General features: G+C 35.7%; 1 long non-coding RNA gene across 2 annotated transcripts in view; it reads right to left on the reverse strand.

Annotated features, from left to right (window-relative positions):
* Window positions 1-7,668: 7,668 nt before the first annotated feature.
* The window catches only part of LOC111738758, a 10,888-nt gene continuing 4,210 nt past the window's right edge, over window positions 7,669-14,346 (reverse strand). Inside the window, exons 2-4 of one of the 2 annotated variants that reach the window (XR_002779960.1) lie at window positions 13,146-13,209; window positions 8,905-8,980; window positions 7,669-8,397 (exon numbers count right to left, since the gene is read on the reverse strand). This is a non-coding gene — a long non-coding RNA (uncharacterized LOC111738758). Of the gene's footprint in view, window positions 8,398-8,904; window positions 8,981-13,023; window positions 13,210-14,346 lie in introns of both variants that reach the window. The other variant, XR_002779961.1, reaches the window with a different exon arrangement.

Raw genomic sequence — 14,346 nt, forward strand, 5'->3', positions numbered from 1 at the left:
TCCACTCATCTAGACTTCGTGAGAACTCACAAGAACTTTACCCCAGTCTACATAATACAACCAGCTATTTCAAGTATTCTGATACCTCTGGGATGTTGTGGTTGGCAGAATAATGACTCTAAAGAGATGTCCAAATTCTAATCTCCAGAACCTGCGAATATGTTAGTTTACATGACAAAAAGAATTTTGCTGATGTAGTCAGGGGTAAGTACCTTGGGATGAGGAGATTCTCTTAAATAATCTGGGTAGGTCCAATTTAATCTGTAAATCCTTAAAATGAGAATCTTTCCTGGGTGCCATGAGAGGGAGATGATGGGAAGAGGTGTCAGAGAGGTGGGAGGACTCATCTGCTATTAATGGTTTTGAAAATAGAAGAAGGGAGCCAGGAGCCAAGGAACGTGCATAGCTTCTAGAAGCTAGAAATGTCAAAGAGACAGATTCTATCCATCCCACCTGCGGCCATTTATCAGTTTTTCACTCCCTACTCAATCAATCATTTCCATCAGCATACGAACATGCTAATATTTCTTCCATTTTATCTATTTAAAAAACCTTCTTGTGACTTTAATTTTCCAGAAGTTACTCCCCCCATTCCTTTACTCCTTTTTGCAGTAGGCCCCTTGAAATAATTTGTGTACACTTGTTCTTTTCAATTCCACGTTTCCTATTCTCACTTAAGCTCACTCCAATCAGGCGAACTGCCACTGCCACCCCAGTAATGTTCAATTCTCAGTCCTCACCTTGCTTGACTTAGCAGCAGCATTTGACACAATTTATCACTCTGTACTCCTTAATACAATCTGTTTTTACTTGCTCTCTGGAACACCAAATTCACCTGGTTTTCCTTTTACCTCAGTGGTCACTATTTATGAGTCTCCTTTGTTTCTTGTTCCTCTTCTCCCTGTGTGCCCCAGGAGGCAGACCTTGGCTGTCTTCCCTTCACTATATGCATTCATTCCCTTAATGATGTTATTCTTCTCATGAATTTAAATACCATCTGTACACCGATGACTCCAAAATTTTAACCCCAGTCTGGGATTCTCTCCAGAGCTATAGACCCAGATATCTAATTGCCTACTTGCCATCTCCACTAGAATTTCTAAATAGACATCTCAGCTTAACATGGCCAAATTGAATTCCAGTTCCTCCCTCCAAACTTACTTCATCTCAGCCTTCCCCAGTTCATGGTAACTCCTTCCTTGCATTAGCTCAGGTTAGAAACCTTGTACTCCTCCTTGATTTTCTTCTTCTTCTTTTTTTTTTTTTTCATACTTTTGGACTCCACCTTTAAAATATATATATATAGATTTCAAAAACAATGAGCATATCAACAACTACTTACCAATTTTTCACTAAAAGGAATTTTTGAAGAAATGGCTGATAGATTCTTGGGCTGGAGCTAGGAGAGTACAAAATTGTCCTGGATCATTTTATTGTGCCAGAAGTAAGAAAGTGCTCAAATTATGAGAGAGACTTGTCAGAAGGACACAGGACCCAGCTTGAAAAGGCTCCCACAGACCAAATCTGAGATGATTTTAGTATCTAAATAGATGTGAATATGTTTTCTAATGTGGCAAAGGGGATTAAGGTGGCAGATTGAATTAGGATTGCTAATTAACTGACCTTAGAAGAGACTGTCCTGGATTACCTCAGTGGGCTCAGTGTAATCACATGAGCTCTTAAAACAGAAAAACTTTTCCTGGCTGTGGTCAGAAGGAGATATGACGACAAATGAAGAGTCAGAGATGTGATGTTGCTGGCCTTGAAGATGGGGGAAAAGACTACAAGCCAAGGAATATAAGAAGTGTCTGGAATCTGGAAAAGACAAGGAAGAAGATTCTTCCCTAGAGCCTGTGACACCTTGAATTTGGGAGTGTAGGACTTCTAATATACAGAGCATAAGATAATAAATATAGATTATTTTAAACTACTATAGTTGCATTAATTTGTTAAAGCAGCAGTAAAAACTTATACATACCTAACGTGACTATAACTCCCAATTCTCCATGCTCCTCCTGTGCTGTTTTTTTTTTTCATAACCCTGAATACTGCTTGCCATTTTGTTCTATATTTATTTGTCATTACTTGGTGTCTGTTCCCAATAAGTTACAAAAGACAGAGTTTTTGTCTTATTCTCTGCTGTGTCCACAGCACCTAGAGATGTGTCTGAACAGAAAGGACATTCAATAAATGTTGGTCGAAGAAATATTGAATTTGTGAGTTTACATTAATAAGAGCAGCCATTTTTGAAACTGCTTTTATGCTATCAACCTGAAATAGCAAATTTAGAATTTGCCATAACACCATCAGTATACTCTTTAGATTCTACCCTTAAACAATTTCTGTATAGGTGACTTTAATTTTCCTGTGATAAAATTCACAAAATAGCAATTAGTCAATGCATTCAGGGCTGATTTCTTTCTTTCTTTCTTTCTTTTCTTTTCTTTTTTTTTAAAGACAACTCCCACCCATCAGCAAGAGGAACTCCTGAATCCACTTTAATAAATGGATAACATTTCACCAATTTCATCTACTGTTTAGAGAACCTCCTTCAGCCATAAATCAGCTCTATGACCTAAGAACAGGAAAGGGAATTGTCAAAGTCCCTTTGCTGAGTAATTCCAGAAATGCCTTAAAGCTCAACAGAGGGATCTGACATTAGAAAGCTGGAATTTACAACCTAAGGAAAAGCTCCAATTGGTAAAACGACACATCAGGATGCAAGCCCCAAGAGACCTTTTCAGTCTTTGCTTAAAAAAGTCTTCATATCCTTATAAAAGGCTTTTTTCAATGAAGCAAATTAATGCACTAAGATTCAGCCTAAATTATGACTATGACTGTAAATCTTTACCTTGGTCATGAGTCTTTCTAATTTTCCAGGAGATAATCATATAAACAAACTGCTGTAGGTCTGTTTGGCTAAAAGCACAATGAAATGGTGTTCTCTTAAGGACTTGACAGAAACCTTTGGATGCCATTGGTAAAGAGCTCAGGTCACTTTCTGTGACCTGCAAAGTGACATGAACTGCCTGGATAAACACCAAAAAAGGTGAACACACTTTTAAACATGGCAAAGTGTTTTAGAGCACAACTTTACTCAAGAAGCTATCTTGGGTTTATAAGGATGTGTTTTTCCAAGATAAAAAACGAGAATAATTTCCTTTTATCCGCAAACCATTATTTAGATTTATTACTTTCATCAAATGAAACAATTAAAAATTTTGATCTGCTGATTCATCTTTTTCTTTAGAGTAATACACCTTGGCATCAGAGTTCCACCTAATCAAAATAAAAATTCTACCAATTATTGCTGAAAATCTATACAAACTGTTTTTACCTAGGCTGTAAGAATTGTTCATCCAAATTGCACTAAAATTGGGAAAATAAAATTAGGATAAAATTAGGATATATTAGGATGTGCTGGTTTGCCAAATTTTTATTTTTACCAACATATATGACACTATGTATATCTACTGAATAAACTCAGATATGACTTTAAAACAACTAAAAAAAAAAAATCACATGAGGCTAACTCTTGATTTAATAAACTAAAATGTTGAGTTGCAGGGCACTGAGCAATTAAAGATTTATCAAACCATTTATTTTCACAGTCAAAAGTTTTTCTTACATAAAAATATCTTCTACAAAACAACTGAAATCTCATCAAACTTGGCTTTTCACATATCTACTCATGGTCTTATAGCCTTGGAGAATAACATCTTATATTTATAAACTGTATGTTTTAACTTTCATTAATGACCTGTTCGAAGAAATAGGAAACTCATTGATTTACCTGATGTAGTCACCTGGAGAGAAAATATACTCCTTAACAGATGGGTTTGGAATTCAAAATGACCTTGCTAAATGGTAGAAGCAGATAGACCTAGGTAGAAAGACACTCAAAATGATAAGTACAATAATTACTTCAGAGTAAAAATAGGGCAAAAACAGTATGTCAGAAGGGGCAAACTTATTAAGCAAAGGTGGGCTTTAAAGAGCCTGAAATTTGTTGAGCTGAAGCTAATTAAATAACAGACCAATTATTAAAATAAATGAAAAAAGCAAGCATAATATGTACTACAAGTTCATGTCCATATGTGGAAGAAGAGTTAAAAATCTCTGTAAGATTCAGAGAATGAAAGTTAGCAGGATGAAAGTTTTACAGAAAGATTGTTTTAGAAAAGGCAATATTAATTTATCAAGCACCTATTATATGTTAAGTAATGGAAATAAAAAGTATTTGCCATTTATTCTCAAGGAGCTGTGAGTCTAATAAGAGAAATATGAATAAGTAAACAATATAACAAATGAGTATTTTGGTATAAGATTGACACGAGAAACTGAGGCATAGAGAGTTAAAAATGTTGCCCAGGTTAGTAAGTAGTAGAAATTATACCCAAGTAATCTGATACCAGAGCTATGTTCTTCGCCTCTCTATACACTGACCCCTGTCTAAAGGCACAAAAATGAAAGGTTGTCAGGACAGTGAGTTAGTGACTACAGGTGTCTGACACCTAAAATTCAAGCTTAGAAAGCCAATTTCTACTGGCCTCTATACAAACAAGGCTAGCCAAGCTGTGACCTGGAATTTAAAAGGTTAATTCCACAGGTAACATGGGACTCCACACTCAGAAGTCATCTTCCCTTGGAATCATACACATTCCTTTATTTTTGGTACGATAGTAATTTTGGAGAAGAAAGAAACTGGAACTTACTTAAGTGAGCCCAAGTAAAATAGGAGTTTATCTTAAGAATGGAAATAGAAGTGGATAAAACAAGAACCTCCACCATTGGGCCAAGTCTTGGAAACTCATAAAAAGATAAAACCCCTAGCTTCAGGAGAAGAGTAGGAAGTGTGGGAGATCAACCCCAGGGAGGTGAATTAGTTGGAGAGTTCATATCTACCACGGCTCTAAGGGCCCCCTCAGCAGCAGGAATTGATGGAGCCTCCGCCATCAGGATGACTTGGCTTTTGGGGTTTTGTTTTTCCTGCTCTTTTTGCTGCCAATTCAGCCAAGTCACTCTCTCTTCCCTTAATTCTCTTGCTGTCTCACAGTTTCTGCTTCTTCATTATGTCAAAATACGTGTGTGCACCTGACCACCTCAAACCTTGGTTCTTTAGCTCCTGCTCATTCCCTCTGTAAATAACACTTCAAATTTTTTCACTGAAACAGGTGCCAATTAGCCAAGCTGAGCTTATTGTCCCTATTTGAGAAGGAATTTTTACAACAATTGACTGTATAGGTTATAGGTCAGCCTGTTAAATGTCTGACATTTGCTTAAATTGGCCATTTGTTTATACTGATTTGTGAGGTTTGCATGGGGCAAGGTGGGATGTGAGGAGAAGGCAGGTCTGCGTGGGACAGAAATTGGCCATTTCTGCTCATGGAATGGAGTAGGACTGTTCACCCAGTTGGAAACCAACATTTGTTGATCTTAAGAATGTGCTAAGTACATACATCTTATTTAATCTCACAACAATCATAAGAGATAAGTGTCACGACCCCCATTTTCAGGTGACAAAAGTGGTTAAGCCACTGTCTGTGGCAGAGCTTAGATTTGAACCAGGTTTGCCTGACTCCGAAGGTCTTGTTCCTCCCACAGTTCCATTCTGCTTCCCATCATTTCACCCCTGCAGCAAGACCTGAGAGGACACTGAGGTACTATAAATAACTTCTGAACATATTCTGGGGGAAAAAATCTAAATAAAATAAATATTCCTATATATTTAGTTTCTTTGTTTCATAGAGAATTTTAGGAAAATAATAGGTAAGTAATAGTCTCATCTTACTAAAACTAAATGTTGCTCAAATATAAATACATGAAACATATAAGAACAAACATTTGTGTAATGCTTTATCTGGGCAAAACCCTTTATGCAATGTACGTTTAACTACTTTAATACTCATAACAACCCCGTGAAGTAGGTATTTGATGCTCTACATTTTACAGATGGGAAAATTGAGGCAGTGTGAGAGGAAGTACTTGCCCAAGGTCACCCAGCAGCAGAGCCTAGACGCGAGTCCAGCCTATTTGGCTCCATAGCTTGTGTGGGCTATTCTCATCTACTGTGGTCTTCTTGGACATGTGTAAAAATATTTATGTTTTAGCTATCTTTTGAAGAAATGCAACATTTTTTATTTTCTTAGTTGCAATTTTCGAAGTTTTGCTACAGTAAAAAAAGATGTGTAAATCTACCATGCATAAAAGCCTATCGAGACTTTTAAAAGCAGCTTCATCTACCAATATTTGAATTATTGCTTAAGCCTCGTAGAATCACCCTTCCATCTGCTTGAGACTGACATATAAAGAGCTGTGGAGTCACAAGAAAATCTGTTAACAATGCAATATCAAGCATTAATTGTGTCATTTACTCTTGAAAAACATGGTTCCTGAATATTGAAGTGTTCTCACCGTTGCTATTAACAGCTTGCTCTTGTGACTTCCTCTGTTAAAGACAAATGCTTATGTTTATCAGAATTTAGGTTCAGGAGTTTTTGAAATATTATGTAACCGTAATGCATGTCATTTAGCCAATTCATTTATAAAAGAAAACAATGAGCACCTGGCAGAAGGTAATGAATGAAATTCCTGGAGAAATGAGCTCAGAGAAGTCTAGAGTGAAGCATGCTCTGAATAAAGCACTGTCTGACTGTGGCCATGCATTATTCCTACACCAGAATGTAGGCAGTGTTCGAATCAAGACTCGGTTGCTCTGCACCAGTTGTAAACTTGCCACCCAGAACAATGCCTAGCACAGCCATTCGCTGAATAAATGATTTAAAAAAAAAAAAAAAAAAGCCAGAATCCTTCCATTCAAGGCTAGTTAGTCTTTAATTGATCTCCCATTTGTATCAAGTAGAATACATGATACTTGCCTTACCTAGAAAGTCAGATTTTCTTAGTTTTTGAATTCTTGCTTTAGTCTTGATTTTTCTGCATAGAAGTAATTAAACACTATTTATTTATAAGTAGTTAAACACTGCCGAGCTGTTAATATTCAAGGAAACAGATCAGAATTGAGGGAAAGTGATGAATTTTTCAAATTCTAGAGCTATTTTCATTATTATTGCTCCCTTCAAATACGAACGAGTTCCTTCGAATATAAATGATTAACAAGAATGCAAGGAGCTAGTTAAAAACACCTAAAAACCAAGTATACAAGCAATTTAGAGATAGTCTTTCTGCAAAATAGAATTTCCCAAGGTGCTGCTGAATGTATTCAAAAAGCCCATATCTTCCCACAGCCCCAGTCTGACAGCAGATCTTAGGGCAGAGGATAGACATTTCCAAATTCCCTGGAAGAGGTTTTGTTCCGTGATCACTTGATTCTTCATAAACCATAGAAATAGAGAAGAAAGCGGGACCCCAAACTGCAGGCAGCAAGGCCTGCAAAACCCCGCAGGTATGAATAAAAAGGCAAGAGCCAACCAGCATTGTTACCTCATTGTCAACCCTTCTGTCTCACACATGCTGTGCTTGAGGGCAAGTGTTCAGGGTCACATTCTGGGGAAAACAGGGCACCCCTGCCAACATTTTTTGCCCTTCCTCTTTCTCCTACGTCACTTTCTCCACTATCAGCTCGCTTACTCTCCCCCACCCCATCCCCACACACATACAGTAACACATGTAAACGAGGGCAAAAAGTTGAAAGAAATTGTGCGTGTGTGTGTCTTACATCATATCATATATTCTTATATGGGGTTCTGATCAAATACAAAATGAGAACAGTTCAGGATATTTGGAGGTTATGAGAACAATGCTGGAAAATAGGGGTCGGACCGAGAAAATACACTAGTCAAATACTGTTGTGAGTCTCTTGGAAGAAAAATATGGTAACTGGAAAATTATTTTTGGAATATCTAGAACCTGATTCTAAGATGTCATAAATTGTATAATGCATCATAGATTTAATAGTAGCTTTCCAGGAGGGAGAAGGCCCACAAATGAATTGTGTTAGTATTTACTTTTAATAACCGACAAAAGCATTCATATATCCATATAATTATAGACTAACTTTCTTCTTCAGTGTAACCAGCAAAGTTAGAGTTGAAAATTTGTTTGTATATGGTGTTTAAAGAATCTCTGGATTTACTTTAGCGCCCTAACAGATATGCCTGGCATCATGGTGACAAGCTGTTTCTCATAACTAGTGCTCATCATTTTGGTTTCTTTAGCTCTTGAAGATTGACAGTATAATTCTGAGAGATATTGAAAATATTAGCGTTTCTTCTGCATTTCCTATTTGGTCAAACTAATAATTCCATATTTTTCCTTCATTAAATTACATAGCACTGAAAGTTAAACAGCTTTTCTTGAAAGTCAGCCTGAAGCTTTTGACAGATATGTTACTCATAAAAGTTAAGCTCTTCATGGTCCATCTTGACATGTTGTCACCTTCGAGAAAAAAAAAATCCGAATGTCCAGAAATAATCAAAAACCATTTAAATCTTTAGTTCAAACTTTAAAAAATGCCAGAAGAAGATTTTATTTATATCACATAGAAAACATATTCAAATACTCTTTCTCCATCTCTCTCTCATTCATTCCACTGGCTCTGTCCCCAGCCAAACAGAAAAAAACAACAGTTCCCTAAAATTCTGTCTAGAGGCCATCTTCTACTGGCTGTTCTCTTTTCTCTCTTCCCTCCAGCTTTCTGAATCTTTCTCTTGTCCATGAGACAACTTCTGCTTTTCTCAATGTGAATTAATCAAATCGGCTGCCCTTCTCTCACCCATGACCCAATCACCACCACTAAAAGCCCAGAAATTAAGGTAGTCCAGTGACTTCTCCATGGCAAGAAAGAAGAGTCAAAGGCTTTTACTGTTTTATCAGAGGTAGATATTCAGGGCTTAAGTAATGATTCTTCAAATACATCAAATGATGATTCCCCAAATCTCTTACCTTTGAAACATTTATGCAGGACTTGGCAATTTCTTCTGCCTTAAATTGAATTGCCTGCCAGCTATTAGTCAATCTTCTGTGTGCAAAATAACATGAGAACATTTGAAACAAAAATCAACAAATCTAAGTTTAATTAAAAGTCAATATTAATTACTCACTGGCTAATTTTGTATATTTTATACATTCACTATAATAACTACATCAAAACTTATTGATCTGCATGCAATTGTCAATTTTCTTTTATTATTTATTTTAAGAAGCATCTTAATTTCAGACTGGTTATTTAGTTGAGGCAAAATGGTATCTGAGGTCCCCTAGTGCTACTGTGAGTTATATATAATATGAAAATGAAGTTGGTTATTAAGAAACATTTTTTTTCACATTTTACCTAAAAACCATAAGCGTATTTCTAATTAGGTCAATTAAGCACCTAATCCTAAACAACACTGTGTTTTTTCCTCTCATTTAAAAAATTAAGGGATGATTTACATGTAGTATTATTCACTCATTTAGTGTACAGTTCTGCAATGTTTGACAAACATACACAGTCATGTAACCATCACATCAGCCAAAATATGAAACAGTCCCTTATAATTTGCAGAGTGTCATATAAATGAAATCACACACTGTGTCGCTTTTTATGTTTAGCTACCTTCACTTATTGGGCATTTGAGTTTCATCCATGTTGTTGAGTGTATTCAGTAATTCATGCTCTTTCATAACTGAGTAGTATTCCATGTAATACTATTTGTTTCTCAGTTCTCCATTTGAGGGATATTTGGGTTGAACAACTTCGTGTTGTGTGTTTTGAGAGGAGTAAGATCCATGTTATTTGGACCATAACTTTCAGACCCTAGTTCTCAGTCCCAATGTCCTCATATAGATTTTAACTGGTCTAATATAATTTTAAATAACTACTTTCCATAGTTTTCATTTGTTAACTAGCTCTTAATGACCATTATTTTTGTAGGGTTGTAAAGTGGAACAAAGTAAATAGAGGAAAGTATGGAAATTAGAAGTTTAAAGACCTGACTTCAATTTTAATATTGAACAGGTTATTTAATCTCTCTCTCAGTTTCCTGATTGTAAAAAGAGGATGAACACATCTATTCACAATCTGCGATGATGACATGAGATAATATATCCGAAGGAATCAAGCAGAGTACATGGAACAGAAAATACTCTATAACATTAACTTCTGTTCACACCTATGCTCTCAATCTGTGTTGTTATTTTGAGATATTTATTTATGGATTATTTTTTATTTTGTTTTTGTTTGTTTGTTTTTTCCCTTACTTTTTCAGTTTCTCTTTCCCTTTCCCTCTTTCACGGAGTCGTCTGTAAGGAAGATAAGTGGCAGAGCAGAACATTAACACTCCCTGTAAATCTATCTCACATTTGTTTCACTAGAAGCCACAGACCGAGTGTCTTGGGGGGAAAAAATGTGGAGAAAGATCTTCCCTCTGCTAGATAGACGTGTTTCTGGAGGTGGGGGAGTGGCAAGAGAAGTGAAAGATAATGCAGAGGAGGCTGGGATGAGAGAGGAAGTACATCCCAATAAGGTCACCAAGATGATGGCAAAACCCCACAGAGTAAGACATAGTAAAGAAAATTTTATGTCATTTACACCTGAGCTCATAAACTCACTATAGTTGTAATTACAAGGATAAAACACAGACATGATTTTCTTCCTTATGTTGTTTCACGTGTTTATTAAACTATATGAATAAGAGTACAAAATGGTTATGAGGTGCATAGATACTATCATCAGGTCAGGTGGTCATCATCAAAGCCAATATTTATAAGAAATGATAAAATCCTTATAATCCTAAATTAGCATCTCCAATAGTCATTTTTTTAATGAAAATGCATTACCAAATTATATTACCTCAGTCCCTTGGAAAAGGAGCACATTGGAGAAATCTTACTTTTTTTTTTTTATAACATTCTCTGTTTAGCTCAGGCAAGCGTATTGAAAGTAAGTCATTTTGTCATGCATATAATTAATTATTTCCCTGACTATTTGCTGTCATTTTTACTCATTATTTACCCCTTCAAGCATTTGTTGGTTCACTCACTCACCAAGTGCTTGGCAGGTTCCTGACACCGTGGTCCACACATTAGCGTCCTCTGGACACGTGCAGAGTCTTTAAGAACTCTGATCTGACCCTGCTTTTACTCTGACATGTATCTGACCTCCATTTTCTGAGGATAAAAATCAGGCCCAGGGAACATGCCTAAGTCCCTGACAGAGTTCAAGGGTTCAGCATTCTTTCATTAAGAGAAAATAATTCTAAATGGTGGGAGCCCCACTGTTAACCTACAGTGAATTCCCAGAATCCTACTAAAGGCATTTTTAAAAAAACAGAGTTTCTGCAATAATGGAGAGACATACTAACGCTGTCATTCGACTTATACCGTCAGGATCCCCTGTAATAGCACAGGCTGACAATTCTATTTCGAGAAATTAAAAAACACCTTGAAATAAAACTGACAATTCAAACATTTGAAAAGAAAAATGCTGCAAATATTTGGTGATTGTTTTCTCTAAATTAAAGACATCTTTTATTTAAGACATCATGGATGATTAGAAAAAGAAATTTAAAATATCTAAGAAAAGTTCTTGCTTTGAACCTTAAAGTATATTTAGAAAGACATTTGATCTTTGCACAATTCCAATTTTTTTTTTAATTTTAGATTTTTTTTTACACCAAATCAAACTGCCCCTGATGTTCTTAGGCCTTTGCCTAGAGAAGGCACATCTGAAATATCTGTTGTGTATTGCCAAGTTGTAGTCATTTATGTAAGTAAATTTTCCTAGCTGGAAGATAAGATACCCAGAAAATGGGAGAAAATAATTGCAAATCATATACCTGTTAAGGGCTTAGTAGCCAGAATATATAAAGAATACTTATAACTCAATAATAAAATGACAAATAACCCAATTAAAAACTGAGCAAAGGACTTGAATAGACATTTCTTCAAAGAAGATATACAAATGGTTCAACGAGCAAATGAAAAAAATGTTCAAGATGATTAGACATTAAGGAAATGCAAATTAAAACCAGAATGAGATACCATTTCACATCCACTATGATGGCTTTAATCAAAAATGAATGAAGTACTAAAACATTCTACAACTTGGATGAACCTCAGAAAATTTATGCTAATTAAAAGAAGGTGATCAACAAAGGTCACATATATGATTCCTTTAATGTGATATATTCAAAATAGGCAAATCTATAGAGATGAAAGCAGATTAGAGGTTACCAGGGGTTGGAAAGAGGAAGAAATGGGGAGTGAGTCTTCAATGAGTATGGAGTATTTTATGGGGTGATGAAAAGTTTTAAAACTAGAGATAGCTGGTTGTTGTACAACATTGTCAATATACTAACCGCCACCGAATTGTTCCATTAAAATGAGTAATTGTGTGTTATGTAAATTTTAGCTCAATTTAAAAAAATAAGTTGCAGAGAGATACACATGGAATGGAAGGAACCATGAACTACTCAAACAGTATATAAATTACATATATATGTAAATTTGGTAAAAGCAGAAATACATGTGAAAGAAAAACCACAAAATGAGAATATTTGTTACCTGAAGATAGGAGGAAATGTAGTCAGGTAATGATGCACAAGGTCTTTGTGACATTTTATTTCTTAAACTGGGTAGTGACGTATGGGTATTTGTTTTCTATATTATTCTTAATACCTACTGTAAATCTAAAATATTTTTAAATGAATATAGCTTAAGCAAATCAACTTTTTAATTTACGTAATATAATATGCCAAAAAATTAGAGTAAAGTTTGATAAATTTTAGCAAACTCAATATAACCAGTACCTGGATCAAGAAACATAATATCATTGGCAACCCAGTACACTAGTCCATTGCAAGGGCTAAGCACTGTACTGACCTCCAAACACCACCAAAATGAGTATGCTTTTAATAATCAACACCTCCGTAGGGTTTTGAACGAAAATTTTTGACTTTTCATTTTATACCTTTCCATATTTGAATTTTTGCCTTTATCTATTGTTTTTTTTCATAACTCCATATGGACAAACCTCAGCACCTTGCGCTGAAGCTTCTCTCCATGCTGCTTCTTGATTTTTACCTCTAGTCCACTCTTGCATCACATTGCTCTAGCCATACCGCAGAACTTGTCATCACAAAACATTATACTCTTTAAAATCTGAAGTGCCTTCATTCCAGTGTCTTATCATGACCAATGCTTACTCCATGGGTACTGCCATCTCCTGGGACTCTAATCCCTTCTTTTTCCAGTCCATCAGTGCCTCTCCTGTACACACACAAAAGAATTATGCTAGTTATTATTTTTCCTAGCGAAAGACAAATAGACAAAGAAAGAGACAAATATGACAAATATTCTGATAAAGGTATGCCAGCCAGTGACCAAGGTAGGCTTCCTGGAGGACATTCCATCCCTTGGAGCAGGGAACATACTTTACCCTCTCTCCAAAGTCAACAGACCAGATCAAGGAAAATGATCAGTTATGCCTAGAGCTACCTCCTCATAGCAGATGGTCTTGCCCAGTTACTTCAAATAAAATCATTGTGCCATGTTGTGAGATCTAAAAAGCATTTTACTTCTGCTAACCCTTTCTCCTTTTCCCTCTCATCCTCTTGGCTAATTTTTTTCTTTTGTAGAGTTCTTCCCATCTCTTCTTCATCCTGATTGCGATGCATGCTAGCCCCTCTGGGTGAAACATTCTTTTAGTAGTTCTCATTTATCTACGTTTTCTTCATAGAAACTGCTTGTATAACTTCCCCAAGTCTACTCTCTAAACAGCTGATACTTATCAGCAGTGAAAACCTGCCCTAGTGTGATAAATACCATTTTCTTTTGCTTAGCAGTAGGTTAAACACACGGAAATGCAGGGAAAGCTGCTAAAAGGCACATATTCTATGGGTTACTAGGTTAACAAGCAAGGATGGGAGAACAAAAGATAATGCAAATTAGATAAATGCATTCAGAGAAAGAGAAGAAACTCTGATAAACTGTAAAAAATGTACGTTTTAAAAACGTGAACCAAGTTTAATGAAGAAGACAATAAATTTCTTAGTAACTGGCATCTCTTAAAAACACATAAAAACAAAAACATTTCTTAAAGCTTAGATTATAACAGTATTATTTCGTTGAATTCTACTTAAACAAAAATTTGCATAAAAAGTCCTACCTTAAAAGATCCTGTTCAAATAAGTAAAACAAAGACAAATACTGGGTGATCTCACTCATAAGTGGAATCTAAAAAAAAACAACTCATAGAAACAGAGTAGAAATGTGGTTTGAAGTGCAGGGAATGGGTAAAGGTGATCGAAGGGTACAAAACAAACTTTTTTTATGAGATGAATAAGTTCTGTGGATATAATGTACAGCACAGTGACTATAATTAACAATACTGATTACCTACTTGAA

This window comes from Pteropus vampyrus, unplaced genomic scaffold (genome assembly GCF_000151845.1).
Source record: "Pteropus vampyrus isolate Shadow unplaced genomic scaffold, Pvam_2.0 Scaffold2, whole genome shotgun sequence".
In the NCBI taxonomy this organism is placed as follows: domain Eukaryota; kingdom Metazoa; phylum Chordata; class Mammalia; order Chiroptera; family Pteropodidae; genus Pteropus; species Pteropus vampyrus.